Here is a 16,999-nt window from a genome sequence, read left to right as displayed (position 1 = left end):
TCGTTGTAATTAAGTAAGATACTCGTAGCTTAATTGGTAAAGCACATTGGCGCAAATCTAGTGGTTACAAGTCCAAATATTTTTTTTCTATTATGTATATATCTGACGTGTTTTTAAAATAAGTGGGTATATTCTATACATTATAATTGTTTAAGACGGTACTTCAGTGAAACGGCAAATAATTTTCAACTATAGGTGCGACGAAATTTCGGACTGGCTGGCAATCGGAGAGCGTAAGTCGATCTGTGAACACGTCAATTTGTTTTGTTATCGCGACGGGGGAATTAATTCTTAAATCGTGTAAAGGTGACTAAAAGACGTTACCCATTTACTTGAAAAATAAAACATGTCAATGAATATATTATTATTATTATTAGTAATAGAACAATAAACATAACATTAAATGGACGCATGTTGACTTTTTATGATACATTATGATTTGTTCTGCACGCGTCATTTGCACAATCTTCGCGTCGCGTAGTCACGATATTTTTAGACCGTGCCCCAGCTGAAGTATAGCCGTAAAGTTTTATTTCCCGCGTACCTACACATGTTATAGGTTCTAATTTGTGTTAATTATCTGTATTGTATCTTTCTCGATGTCTGACTGTAATTATTTTTTCATCATTAATTAAATATTATCTAATACTTACGTATTAATATAATGATATTATAATTAACAATTGTTTTTAATTTTGTGTAACTTACATACTTTGTGACCTGTAAATAAAGTTGTAAAACATTCATGGTTCTCTAATGTGGGTTGTTTATGCTCTTTAGAATATTTTATAAAATTATACAAAAGTGTAATTTGCAAACCCATTTTATTAAATAAACAATTTTTTATCATTAATAAATTGTATAAGATTATGTATGACGCAAATTTAATTAATTAGATATCACAGAACGGACGGCAATGTAGATAGGATTTCGCGTTGGCTCTCACCACAAAATTATTAGTGTCAAACCGTCAGCCACTACTTAAACACTTGCCACCGTCATTTCTGCTTTTATCCTTTATGCTACTTACATAATAATGTATGAAAATATATTATCTGTTAAACTTATATAATTGTATCACTTTCCTTCTAGATACAGATACACATTTCATATTAATATTTCCTCCGTAATATTGCATCAGTATTAAAATTGTGATTAATTGATTTGTTAAGAACATCCCGTTTTATTTTTATTATTTTTGCTTTGCTTTGTAAACACCGTGGAACCAAAAATGGTCGTATATTATATAGAGAAATAATTACAAGATAAAAAGAACTTTTTATATACAATATTTTTAAATTTTCTGTTGAATTATTATGCTCAATATGCTCTATATGCTCAAACTTGTACTTGATATGAAATAATTATAAAAAAAAAACAAACAAACAAACAAATATAGAATACTGAAATGTCATTTTGACATTTCATTTTGATTTCCATAGTAACGCACGGATATATTAATAATTTAGTTGCTAGGACCACCGCTTAGCAACCAATAATAGTCTTTTACTTTTTACGGATTTTTCTAAAATAACTTTCCATACAAAACAGAATTAACTGATAATGAATTTAATTCTGCTTAATACTTTGGACGCTGAAGACGCACCTGGCGCGTAATGACCAGGCAGCCGATCGATGTAATTTACGTGTATTTTGAGATGTAGATGGCTAAAAGTATTAAAAGAATGCATTGGCATCGTGTTCTGATATATTCTAAAAGTTGAAAATGTCTAGCTAGTCGGGAAGTTAGTTAAAAATCGGTTGCAATATTTGTACCGGACAAACAACCACCGGACAAATAAGAATACGAGCTAATAAAAACGTTGTAAAAAAAATACAACAGATGGAGGGGATAAGAGCTCAGGTGAACTCATAAACTAGGATTATCAAAAGTCAAGACAGTGTCGTTCTTCTCTGATCAGTCAAGTCCGAGAAAGTCGCTTCGTTGACCAATTTCTAAATTACGTTTTTTAATTGTATTCAAACATTTTTATTCACTCAGCATTTTGTTTACGGGGTCGCAAAATTGAATTCATCCCTCCCCTATAATCATGTTTTTTAAAGTAGGTATACACTGGTGTTAACTATAAACATTGATGTGGTTTTTAATTGAATTAACCGTCCCCATGGAAGTTCTTCTTATAAATTAGTGTAGCAACCCTCAAGTTGAATAATGCTTGTATGTGGGTCTATTCTATACTTATCGAACACTAAATTGATAAATAGTATCAAACTTAGGGTAGGTTTGTATCAAAATATTAGCACTTATTGTAACAATTACACGAAGCCGGTTTTTATTGTTGCAATAAGTGCGATATTTTAACAGCAGCAAGATAGGTGCTGTTAAAATATAGCACTTATTGCAACAATAAAAACCGGCTTCGTGTAATTGTTACAATAAGTGCTAATATTTTGATACAAACCTACCCTAAGTTTGATAATATTTTTCACTTTATCACTTTAGCGGTCGATAAGCATAGAATAGACCCACTGGTGCCATGAAAGGTCACCGGAGGAGTAGAAAATACAATAATGCAATCTCTTTCCATTTTCAATATACATATAACACTTAGGTAAGTAGTTTATAAATAAAATAAGTACATGCCTAGTTACGTTATTTATTCGATTTCATTGAAGTAGATACAATTCAATTTTAAATAGGCCGTATGCACGTACCGATAGGTAACTTTCTATATATACCTTTTTCGTATCAATAATAAAACCTTGATTGGCCAGTCTTAATAGGCTTACTGTCTTATAAAAATATTTATATATTATGTACATCAGCCAGATGTTGGTAATTATGCCGAGTAAGAAAAAAAGTACTCCACATTTATCGAATTAGGTCAAGAGGCTTGCCATGTGCAAAATGACCTCTGTAAAACCTCAGACGAAAAAGCACAGCGCATAAATCCAAGGCTGGAAAAGCTCCAGTTAACACGTCGTGTCGCGATCGAGCTTTTTGATTCGAGCATGTCGAAAGTGGTTTCCTTCTTATATCAATTGATTAAATACAGATAATTAGATCATAGTGCATAATAATTATGTCCAGTATAAAAGCTCTAAACGTATTAACGTCCCCGTTCAAGGAAAAGGGTTTTTTCTACTCTCTTTTTACGGTTACCTACAAGAAACAAAAAATATACATAACTCTTTCTTATCAATAAACAAAATAACTGTGGACGATTGCAAGCCATAATAATTATTGAATAATACTTTTTTTAAAACAAATACAATGTAGTAACTGATAAATAAGATGATTCTATAAAAATACTGTACCTCCTCCAAATGGGCTATTTGATAAAATATTGTTTCATTCGAAAACTTATTAAGATGATACATCAGTGAAACGGCAAATAATTTTCAACTATTGGCGCGACGAAATTTTGGACTCACTGGTATTCGGAGAGAGAACGTCGAGCTGGGGACACGTCAATTTTTTTCGTGATGGCGACGGGGGTATTAATTCTTAAATCGTGTAAAGATGACTAAAAACGTTACCCATTTACTTGAAAAAGAAAACATGTCAATGAATATACTATTATTGTTACCGATAGAACATACGTTAAAGTGCCCACCACCACCCGTCATATATGCACAACCGTGGATATGCACGGCCGCTTTCTACAGAACATTAAATGGACGCATGTTGGATTTATATGACAAATAATATTACGTTCGGCATGCGTCATTTGCACCCGCGACCCGCAATCCGCGCATCGCCTAGCCACGATCTTTGTAGACCGTGCCTCAACTGAGGTATGGCCTTATTATGGGATCTGCCCATCAATCTGAAATATTTAAATTCGATTTTCTCGAAAACGTACATTTATTTATTTAAAAAAAGACACTGAGCACATCAATTATTAATTCAAAACGTTCACAATATGGCATTTGGCATAAAAATTACAGGCAAAGCAAATTAGTAGAGAGAAAAAAACCGAAAAATAATAAAAAATGTCTACATCTTTAGAGAGTGCATTGAACAGCCAGATAGCCCTCGCTATTGATAGCTGGTGAGCCTGACAGGACGAAACAGTTTTCACTCAAACTAGTAAATTTGCACTGGAGCATAATATGTAAAGCACAACGTCGTGGCATTTACAACGGTCCACAGTCACGTTCCGGCGTTCCGCGCCTCCTGCCATGTGAGCCCTGCAGCGCGTAGATCTCTATTGAAGCGTCGCTTCAGGAAGAAGGAGTAACAACAAATACATTAATTTCCCAGACAGTAGGAATGCATAGCGTTTTACGGCAAAGTATCTTGACTCTTACATTAATACTATAATATTCTAGTGCTCCTTATATGAAACATCTGATATGACTTGGAATACATCTGGCATGTGTCTGGAATATTGCATATGTCTACCAATTTTAAATTATAAAAAGTTTCTCACGAATGAAGATCATTTTGTGAATATAGTTATAAATAATCGTGACTTACGCTGACCATCTGAATCGATCTTTAATTGACCTAATAGTCAAATAGTAAGCAGATATTTTGGATTATTTATATTTGTTGCATCAGTATGACGTTATTTTTAAAATATATCTCTTATTATAAGCCAGAGCTGAAAATGAAACTGGAAACGAACCATGAGAACCGCTTAGTTATTTTTGAAAGAGAACCCTTTAAAAATCTCGTGAGCTTTGAAGGTTCCACTGCATTTTTATTTTGTGATAATATTATTTTCTTGTTTATGGACCATCCTAAAGATAGTCAATAAAAAAATATTATATATCAATATATTATTTTTTATTCAAAGCTTTTAAAACTAAAATTGTAGAATACCTGCAAAGTTTACTGTCCGTGTGCTCCACCTGGTAAGAAAATCATGATAATTAGTAAGTATGTATATACGTGCGTAGGTGTAAGTATGTATTTTGGTTATTTAAAGAACTGCAGTCAAAATCCAGAACCATGTTCAATTAAAAATGGGGGTAATAACTGCTGGTTCCTATAAACACAGTAAAAGTTATTAAAAAAATATAATTTAATGTTAACTATAAGGAAATCATAACAAGTATTAATTGTACTGGGTGCTACAATATAATACATAATTATATAATATATCTACGATGTTTTATAATGCTTATTGGTTTTCTAATATCTAACTCTTAACGGCCAAAAGAATTTATGATTTTCTTATTTTCTTTATTTTCGTCTAATTCGGGCATCTACTGCGATGTTCACAGTGACAACTTATCCAACATTTAAATTCAGAAATCCTCGTATGAATGGATTTAAATCATAGTATACATATCGCACTCCCGCAACTAAACCCCGCCCCCCACAAGTTCAAATATAACGTGTTTTATAATTCATAGTTAAGTACATGTAGCGAAAATAGTAGCTAGTCATAAAATGCAAGTCAAAAAATTCGTTCAATACCTATCTACATACATTTCGAAAACAGTACAAAATGTGAAAGGTGACAACTTCAAAGCTGAATTTCCCTGTTTGACATTTTTTTGGATTGTCGCAGTTTAGTTGCGAGGTAGATAGGTCTAACTTGGCTTTGATCAGGGTGTTCGTTTTCCTCATTATAAAATAATGTTTTATGACGAGACAAACCCCTTTTTTCCATATCTAAAAAATAACTATCTTCATCTTGTTTCCCAACCGTAACTTGATTTTTTCACGCTTGAAGAATTGGTAGGTGAAGTATTTTTTAAATATGTTTGCCTGTAGCTATCTCTATCTAGCATTTACCTTGATTATCTAACTGCCCTAGTAATACTAGCCATAATTCATAGATTCCAAATTCACCCGATTTTATATATTTATTAAATACGTATTAGAATGGCTGGGCGCTAAATTTAGTATTAGCGATGCAAATATAACGAGATTTTCATGAATATCGTGGTATAATTTTTAGACATTTCATGGTTAATTCAAATTGTTATGAGAGATTTAATTTAAGCCCTTTTATGCAATAATTTAGGCGTTCGGGTGATGGATTAGCCGCCGTGTTATGTGATTTTGTATTATCCTGCCTACCCACTGCTTTCAAATATGATGAAATATAGGTATCGTAAGTGATTAACGAGAAAAAAACGATCTCTGATCTCACAGTATGAGCCGGATTAACTCGCAAATATTTACATCAAGCACGAATCAAAATATTTTATTTTGACTATTTATATTGGACTGTATGAAGAGGGCTTTGGATGCTGGGAGAGGGCGGTTACACAGGGAATCAGTCCAGGCACTAACCTTTGATGTTGAGATGGCTGGAGCCCCAGTCACTCTCACGGTTACACTGTACTTGTGGCGGATGGGTGGGTAATGAGTTAATAGTTTTTATGAATCACTGCTTTGGTAACGCTATGGCGGTCAAAGTAGTGCAAGTCTTAACGCTCTCGTGGTCTACAGGTAATTAACTGTTTTGAAAACACGGTTGAATAGTCACTCGTTGATTGATTAAAGTGCCTGGATGACAACAATGAGTATAGTAGGTAGGGTGGAAATATGGGATATGATTTACGCCACGATAATTGACACCAAAAGTAATCATTAATTAGGTAAACTATTCTAGTTGTGGAAAAGTTATAACTAAATGGTTATATTTATGTACCTACACACCTAGTCTACTAATTATTGTAAAGGACTATATATCGCAGATACGCTTAAGCCCGCTCGCATATACAACATCGTCTCGACATGGTCATAAATCAATCAAATCAAAGAAATGTTGCAACTCTTTTGCAGGACAGTGACGTCGTGAGACTAACTGACACCGCGGTATGTCTATACCGCAATGAACAGCTGAAACATTTGCGTTTTTTCATTTTTTGTGTTTATGAATTTTGTTATATTCGACAGTAGCTACGAGTATTATTTTCTACCAAAAATATCGCACCGTCGCTATATGCAACACTATATTAAGTTACATGTGTTTTATGAATGACATCACGAAAAAAATAGTATTTTGAGTTATGGGTGTAAGTAGCGTAATGCTTAAAAATATCGTGGAAAAACAATACAACAAACGATACGGTATTATGGTACATTTACATTTGACACTAATATCGTCATATTTATGTATGACACCATATTCACTTAAGTGTAAACAGTAAGTATATTTGTATCTGCCACTTATTTTGCGTGTGTCGACTCTCACCTACCACTTATTCAATCTACTTATATACGCAAATGTAAACACCGCGTATTCGACAAGTTCGAACTTGGAGCGATATATCACCGAAGTTGGACCACCGTCTACTTTTATGTCAAGTACCCGACACAATATTCGTAGTTTGACAGGTACCTAGTGAATTGCATATGTATATTTCTAAAACAACGGACAATCAATAATCATAGGTACACCATGAATGTATGCCCAACGTTTACGTTAATAAATGTACTGTAGCGATCTGTCAAAAATCATAGACAATGAGAAATAAATCGGATGTGCCGTGTTCTATGGATTTTGTTCGAAAATAAAATATCGCTTGTTATCGGCACATACGATTAATTCTGATGCACTCTGTGAAGAAAAAATGCGCTTTAAATGGAATTACCTAATTCATTTTGGCCCACACCTGCACTCGTATTAGGTACGATAATATTATATTGAATATGCAATGACGATCAAGTGCTAGATATCGCAATGTTACTGTTAATCGTTCTTCTACGCATTTCTGAATTGTGTGTCTTGTTTTTTGGCAAAAGATCCAATCTTGCAAACTAAAGTTCACAAATTGAGTTGGATCTTCGATTTTAAACTCTGACATTAAACGGAAGGCACCTAGTTCTTCTCGTCGCTGAATCCATTCCCGCACCCATCTAGACCATTTTTTCCTCCTTTTTGTTGCAAAAAGACTTTAAATAATAACACTCGCTGCTTTCTTTTTTAACATTCCCATATTGACAACTGACATAACGTTTTTGAGAAGTATACAAAATAAGTGTCCGAATAAATTACAATACCATATGTAAACACCGCATATTTTTATTCCAATGTTGCCATTGAATAAAGTGTCGAGACTTTATTTCAACGAGAAGTATACCAGAATTTTATGTCAGATCCATGCAGGTGTAAACAGTAAGTGAATTTTTATGTCAGACACATAAAATAAGTATATCGGTATAAGTGTCAGATGTAAACGTACCATTACAGAACACTTGAAAATGTCCCTCTGAGGCGGACGACCGGTCCTAATTTATTGATTAAAAGTGGAATAAGTAATACAAAAAAATTGCGTTTTATTAAATTAAACAGCGATACAATGTAGTTTCACCATGAATTGACAGTTAACAAAATAAAAGTATTACAGAAGATGAAAAAACAGCTACTGATATTAATAAAATAAAACTTCTAAATCCTGACGATAGATGACTCTCAATTGGATGGTTTTTCTGTGTATTTAGTTATTTTTTAAATTAAATTAGTTACTTGATCTATTTTTCTTAGAAGGTAGGCTTTAAATAATCGCCTACTATGGAGACTTCGCCACTGAATTAATTACCATTCTTCGTGAAGGTTACAGCACTTAAATAAATGATAAATATTATTATAAATATAATTAATAAATTTTCCAATTATGCACGTTTTTTGTTCGTCAAAAACTTTCTAGCAAACAAAACTCACTATCAAATTTGCTGGCTGAATAGCTGTTTTTCAATATAAATAATAACTTTGTTCAAATAAATGTGAAATTATTGCGTTGATTGCTTAGTGTTTCTTAAAGTCTCAGCGTTTGTAAGAAATTATTATTTGTTCTTGTATATAAATTTAAAAGCATTTGTTTCACTTTTGATTTCGTGTTTATGTTTATGATCCATATTTACTCATAATTTAATTATAATTCATTCTAAGTTTTCTTCTTTCACTGTGTATCTATGTGGAAAATATTTAAATGACTTGGAAAACTTTCTTCTTATTATGAAAACCAATAGGTATAAACTTAACACTAATCTCGTCGATGGCTACTGGCTGTAGTAAGTAGATGGATAGTCATGTGTAGAGTTGGGTATTTCCCGAGAAAATCTCAATCTCGAGATTCGGGATTTCCCGAAATGATGAAATTTTGAATTCTCGAGATTCGGGATTTCCAGAAAAGAATTCTCGAGAATTCTCGAGATATCGGGAAATTTAAAAAAACCTATAAAAATCCTAAATTCAGTGTAAAAACAGACAAATTCCAAAAAATATGATTTTTATAATTTATATAAGAACACAAACAAAATAGAAGAAGGAATACAGGAAACAAAAATAAGTCAAAACATTACTTATTAAAATAGGATTTTAAAAAACACAGACTGTCAATCGCTGCGTCTGACAATCGCGTACGCTTTTGAGACACAAAATTCCCTGATGTTACAAAATTTGCGCTCATTTTGAGTCGAATTTGGCTTAATTGTGTTAAATTCCCCGATCAGTCTTTAAACGTTTTGTGTTTTCTGTCCACTTTTTACGTATAGAAAATCGTTTTTTCAATTAATATTTGATAATAAAGAAATCCCGAATCCCCGTCGGGAAATTCCCGAAACCCAACTCTAGTCGTGTGTTCCTCGGTTTTTTCAGTGTCGCATTCGTATTTAGCATTATTAATAATTGGGTATCCTTACTTTATGATATTATCCTTAGTTATAATTACTCCACTTAGCACGTAGTATGCGGTATATGCAATTGAGTATTGTCACATTAGAAAAATGGGAAGGTGTATAAATGTAAATAGTCTGAATGATAGTAAAAAAAGTTTAATAATTGTAATACACAATTATTAAACATAGAGTGCCAACTAATTCAATCAATAAAACATGAAATATTTAATACTATTAATCTCACAGCTCATAAGATTCGGCTTTCTGCCAACTTAACCCTGTGTAAAGAATGCCTTATAAATCATTTATCTACCTCAAATAAAATGTCATTTGTAAACTCGTTGAAATATTAAATTATAATTTTTGGGCGCCTTGAAAGATGTGTAATTACAAATTAAATATAACAGTATAAAAATAAGAATACAGCTAATCGTGAAAAGTGTTATTTAATTACACAAACCATTGAAATTTAAAAACATACTAAAACAAATACAGATTTTTAATACAACTTTGAGAAGCGTTTACTTGGTATGGACATAGAGCATTATTTGTTGGAAGATGGTAATTATTACTTAACTTTATGTTTAAATTGTGATGGCTGGAACTTCATCTTGGCTGGAATTATGAACTGCGAATCCTTCCTCCTGTCCGAAAGGAAGTAACTACAAATGGCGTTGAAACTGTATCTAACTGTTAACCGGTGACATCCGTTCGGCACTGAATCTAAACTTGGAGTGAAGATCTTGTGGGCGGAAATAAGTTATTTGTAAACAAGACGCTTTCAAAAAAGCGGGAATGAACCCGATTGGCCTATTTTTAACCGTCATTGTCTTGGAAACAAGGGTTGACACACACTTTTTAACAAGGTTGTGCCAAATTTTGTTATTTAATATCTGCGTTTGAAAAGTAGACATGTCACGTGAAACGTAACATGACAGTATCCTTACTTCATAATATTATCCTTAGTTATAATTACTCCGCTATATGGTCTTCCAAAAGCTCTACATACGCCCAAGTGAAAGCTTTCGTCTGGCATTATTGGGAATTTGTATCGTTGTCTGTAAAGTAAATAAGTGTAATCGGCTCCGATTTTTTCATCTACCTTTTATTTTAACTGAAACCTTATGAAGGCCGAGAGGCAGTTCTCGGTTTCTTGACTAATTATATTTCTAGGATTGGGTCCTGTATATTACATACACCTAAATTAATGCTTTTCCCATATGTAATATAGCTAAGTATTGAGCTGTTGAATTCACTTTCGCTTTTCTTTCGAGGGAAAACAGTTAAGTAAAACTCTCATCCGAATATTGCCTCTATGGATATCTTTGGTCGCGCTGATAGAGCTTTTGGATTCAATATAGGGGGTGTCTTTTGTCACACAATTGAGCTGTGCGGCGGCATCCGTGGCAACTGGTCTGCGGACATCCGATGATGGAAGTCCGGCCGAAATGAACCCCGTTACCACAGGGGTAGGCTTTCGATATCCCGCAATATGTGGCAGACGTAATTTAGGGACATATCCGCATATTTGTGTGGCATGAAGGGTTCATAAGATTCGCCCCAAACAAAATATTAACGTCTGAAATAGGGGAGTTCTTTTTGAAATCCAAAATATGATAAATTTTAGTATACCTACCAGAGTACCAGCTACGTCTGTAACTTTCATGTTATATTCACAGTATAAAACTCAATTCATTACATTAGTCTGCCTAAACCTTGCCCATTTAACCGTTTTCACTTTGTATACCTACTTTCATATTATAATTCACCCTTATGGTTACTAAGTTCCTTAATCCTTAAGTATCTAAATGAAAAGAACGCGAATAATCTGGCAGTTTGTAGGACGTAGTAGAAATTAAATCCATCAAAAATCGGCATTACGTATACGTATGGATTAATTAAATTATTAATAGACTTAAAATTGGTTATGTAGTCAATGTGCGTTTTATTTTGCTTCTTGCTTGGCTTCATTTCATTATATACAGAGCTGACTGCCAGCGAGTCCAGCAACTGACGCTCTTTGTAAGTAGGATACAATTCTAAAAGTTTCCCTTCACTTCTCCAACGGACATCTCCCATGTTTCATTTGTATACGCGGGAAAAACTAAGGTCGGGTACAACCCCCATATAATGAATATCCCGTATACCCTGTTTAATAATTATTATATTTTGTCTATGGTTTGTTATGGTAAAGGAAATAGATTTGTCTTGTGGTTTACTATAAGTAGTAAGCTAAGTGTTTTCAAGAGATCCGGCTTGCAGTTGTTGATATTACATTGGTAACAATATTATAAAAATATATTTTTTAATTAAGTAAGTATTGAGTGGTGAATGACACGTCTTACCACTATAATATGGAAGGATTGGAGAATTTTGATTGCCACAAAAATGATGCTTGTGTAAACATTAGTGTTCTCTATATTTGTATACGGAGTCGAGTCTTGGACCCTGAAGGCAATTGATGCCTTTGAGATGTGGTGTTGGCGCCGAATGCTTCGTATTTCTTGGAAGGAGCACAGGACGGACCAGTCAATCATCCATAGACGGCAGATACTGGAACGGCTCTCGACAATATGTCTGAGACGAATTCTGCAGTTTTTTGGAGATATTGTCCGGCGCGGACTGGACAATCTGGAGAGACTGGTTGTTTTGGGTGATCTCCAGAGAAGGCGAAGAAGAAGAAGAGCGTCTGCGCGCTGGAGCGACCAAGTAAAAGAGCTGACTTGGGGCACCATTCATTCTGCCCTGAGAGAAGCGGAAGATCGAGAAGAATGGAAAGTCTTGGTCGCTCAAAGGATGGCAAAATTAAAAAGTGTCAACGAAAAACAAAAAGTCACGATCTTCAGCCATGCGTGTACGACCAAGAAGAGAGATGTATAAATACATTTTCTAAATGACCGAAAGTCGTTCCTTTTTCAAAATGTTAAAATGATTTCCTTTGAATTACTTATTCTAAATAAAAAATATAATATAATAAATTAAAATCTCTTTTGACATCTTTCTTTGAGTAGAATTTTCAGATTATCTGTTGGCATGTTTACGTATCATTTTTAATCCATGAAGTATGTATAGAAATATAATACAATTACATATACTTCCTGCGCCACGAAATGAACTGACGGTAATTTATTCAATTTTGTGTCTTATCGATGTAGCACATTAGACCCAAATTCATATTCACGTTTTGTCAATAAGGCTGATTTAATTGGAGGCTTGTGGCTCAGTCGGGTACTATAAATTCGTTGGAATGGCAATTAATATTTTCTGTATTGCCATTTCTAAATCAGGGAATATATTTCAGATATTATACCATTGTTTTAACCTGAAATGCAGAAACCTGTATCAGGCGAATATGTTGTGGTTTGTATTCGTATTTGATAACATACATTTTCGTAACATTCGCGTAATATCGATAGATTTTAATATGCTAACTTATTATGAATTTATTAATAATTGTCGATTGACTCGGAAAATTTTGTTTAATAATAATGTTTCAGCTGGTAGTTTTATCGGTAAAGCTAATCCTCTGGATTGCATTAAAGAATCTATTGGTGCCTGATAAGTATTGCAAGAGGAAACTTTTCATCCAAATGAGGTCATAACTGCGTCCTGCCACCACACATATAATTAACGGGTAGATATTGATTCAAATTTTCCAGAATGTCAGGATTGGAAACATACCACACGAGAGCTGTGAAAGTGAATTAAAAACATAAGTGACCTGCGAGCTTTAAGAAAGGCGAACATGCCTTGAAGATAGCCGGAAAATACCCGTTTGAGAATTTATCAAAAAGAAAATAGTTATTTACGTTGTAATAAAGATGTCGGAGAATTTTATTTTTGACACGTTCTAAAATAGGGGTTCTTAACCTTTTTGCGGTAGCGGGCGCATTTTGGATTTGAGATAATAGTGGCGGGCGCATATCGGATTTCTAAAAAAACGAGATTTAAGTATTATGTGTTACATTTATTATATCGGTAGATTATACATTTATTTACATTTAAACGCCTCTGAGGGCATTTCCAAGAGAAACATAAAACACCCATACAGTTACATTATCGAAAATAAAAAGATTAAAAAATATATTCAAAATAACACAGGCTATTAATGCGATCTTTGACATTGCATTTCAATTACTAACTTTTCAAATTCAGGAGTGTGAGATGATAGTCCCGTCCCAATCGTAAACAATTATCAAGGTTGGTATTAGTAAGTCGAGATCTTGTTTTTGATTATATTATGTTCGTGGTGGAAAATAAAGATTCGCACAAATATGTAGAACCAAAACAGGAGTTAATTTTGTAAGCTCCTTTTTTCAAAAGAGGGTAGTACTTTTTATGGTCAGCTAAATTCCAAATGTTTTCAGTCAGTCCGTTCGATTCTAAGATAATGTCATTTTGATTATTTAAATTTTAACTCACTGACAGTAAAATTAAAACTTATTCGTAAAATAACAAAAATATGAATTTTTTTTTTCGTTATTTATTACGGGGCGCACGAAAATAATTAAGCGCGCGGTTAAGAACCCCTGCTAAAACAATAGCTTCTAGGAAAACTCATATGAAGTCAAGATAATAAATATACCCATATTCAAGAATACTCCATATTATAACGACACGTAGAGTGTAGGACAGGTACTTGGATTCTTAAATAGCTTAGCTTGTCTCATGATGAATCCCAGATGTTTGCTTGTACGTAGAGTTGTATAAGTGATGTGCGAGAGAAAAGTTAATCTTTAGTCAAACAATATGCAAAGATCTTTGATCTCAGATTGACGCACGTGTCGAATATAAATAGTTCTTATATGTGGTAAATAATATATATATTTTAAAGTAGGTAGTTATTACTAAATGTTTGAAAATTATAGTGAGTTTTCTTTAAATAATTCAATATGTTGGTATTGCATTCAGTTGATCCAATGAAATAGTTGAAGACATTAAATATTAGTAAGTACCTACCGGATCATTGGTGGACGCCAATCTTACTGTCTATGGTTACTTTGAATTATTAGATTATTGGTATCATCATGAATGTACAATGATACTTGATTGAAGTGTTCAGTTAAAAAAAAACTGTTAGCAAATAGTTGGTATGTACCTGCTTACTTAATTTTATTTGGTGAGCCAGTATAACAGTTGTTTCTGAAGCATAGAAAAATGCGCTTTTATATAGTCTACAATCTACATATTGTAGGAAAATCTACTCCAACTTTGTGATATGCGAACATGAAAATATTCCACTCGTGAAACAGCATCCGTTTGCTTCCATGACTGAAGGTTTTGGCAGATGAAACCGGATTCAACTCTGCGCGTAGTACATAAACTGAAAATAGGTTATATATTAAATATTTTACTGATTTGACACAATTTTATAAGCAATTGGATTTATTTGAAAATTTAGCAAGAAAATACTAAATTCTAATTGCTATACCTAACTAGTTAAACAACACTCATTACATTATAATATCTTAATGTTGACTAGTTTGATATCATTAACTTTACTATATACGCTAACTACGTAAAGAGTTTAGATCGGAGGTTCACAAACTTTTTCGTCAAAGGGACGTAGTTATGCAGAATGTAGCCAGTCCACAATAATGTCGAACTGAGATAATGGCACTTTAGCAACAACATGATATTAAAAATGTATGTAAAATTGTAAATAGTATTTCATTTCAAGAATAATTTCTTTGCGGCTTGGCTATTTTCAGCGAACGTAGAGAAAACATTCTCGCATCTAATCTATATCATATCTCATTTTTTTATTTTATGTGGACTGGCTACTTTCTGCATAGGGATCCCGAGCTATTTTCGATGCCTATGAATCCCGGGATTGATAAACATAATCCCGGGATTTCGGGATTGATTTTTTTATCAATTTTTATGGAAAATAAAATAAAAGCGAAAATATAGAAAAAATACTTTTATAAAAAATAACTACATTAGAAATAAACTGAGTTTGAATGAAGTTTGATTTATACCGATGTGTAGGCTGCCGATTCATTTATTTTTTCACATAAATTATTAAAAATGAGAAAGATTGGAAAAAAACAATGCTTCGCACTTTTAACAAAGTAATCCCACCATGATATCATACGTTTTACGGCAGTTTCATATTTGGCTAACTAATTAGATTTATGAAGCCATGATTATTTGCTGTAGGTACTATTTTAAATCTCGCTAATCCATTCATTATATCTTTACTATCAGAAACAGCAATCTCATATTAAATTCACATTATTATTTATATTACAATATTATTTAACTCCAGTAAACTTGTGTATTTCCAAGATTGAACGTATACAATATTAACAATAAATGTCTTTAATACTCGTAGTATAAATTATACTTGATTTATTTTTGACTAATTTTATCAATGGTATTTGAAAATATAAAAATGTTATATTAACAATGGAAAAAAATGCCAATCCCGGGATCCCGGGATTGTCAAATTGTAATCCCGAAATCCCGGGATCAGAATTTTGGCTCGGGATTGGATTCCCTATTTCTGCATAACTATGTCAAATTTTGAAATCAAAAATGTTTGGCGGGCCTCCCTTTTGTAAATATTTTCTGTTTTTAAAAACATAAGGCAAAAAAAAATATTATATTTTTATATACTTATATTTATAACTAAATATTTATTGTTATTCCTCTTTTTAATACACTAGAAAATATTTTTTTACCACGTGATTTATGCACTTGTTTGTTTGAAAGTAAATCCTGCAATCTAGGCTCAAATTTTGTGGTATGAACAGATGCGATATGGTTGTCTGTTAATTTGATCTTAAGTTTGATTTATTAATGCCCATTGTATAAAAAGTTTTTTCACAAATATAGGTACTTCCAAATAAAGAAGCCATTTGATGAGCATGTTTAACTATATTTGGATATACCTCAAGTGAAAGTCCTCATTATTGCCAGAGGATATTTAATTTCAAATGTATTTTATAATATTCAATATGAAGAATAAAAAATAATATAGATATAACATAAATGTCGCTGGACACACCAAAAAGTCACGCGGGACACACTTTGTGAACCCCTGGTTTAGATAATATTCGCATATATTAATTATTAATATTAACTTAGGAATTTCGTATAATAATATATTAATTAATAGTATCACTGCCAAATGGCGTTGAAAGATTAGTTCAGCATGAATAGTTATGAAGTTATCATATTCATTGATAATTTCATGAATATATTGGGCTATCTCTGAATAAGAAATCTCCTAGTTTGAAGGAAGTTGAAAATTCAGGAATATATTTTTGACCCGGATTAATAATACATAAATATGATCGTGTCGTATTCCTCTGGGTTCAAATCATAATACCCAGTTTGTCAAAAAATACGCATATATTGTACCTGTCTGGATCTAACTAGGGCATGAATTATCCTTTTTCTCCCTTCAATTTCCGTATTGCAAATATCGGTTGAGCGAATTAT

General features: G+C 32.8%; 1 protein-coding gene across 1 annotated transcript in view; it reads left to right on the top strand.

Moving 5' to 3' along the window:
- The window catches only part of LOC147073456 (angiotensin-converting enzyme-like), a 564,409-nt gene that overhangs the window by 207,220 nt on the left and 340,190 nt on the right, over window positions 1-16,999 (top strand). The gene's annotated exons all lie outside the window — the stretch shown is intronic.

This window comes from Rhyacophila brunnea, unplaced genomic scaffold (genome assembly GCF_057557595.1).
Source record: "Rhyacophila brunnea isolate RB1 unplaced genomic scaffold, BYU_Rbru_1.0 scaffold_18, whole genome shotgun sequence".
Lineage (NCBI taxonomy): Eukaryota > Metazoa > Arthropoda > Insecta > Trichoptera > Rhyacophilidae > Rhyacophila > Rhyacophila brunnea.
The sequence above is the reverse complement of the archived record's forward strand: the minus strand, read 5'-3'. Positions and strand labels throughout refer to the sequence as shown.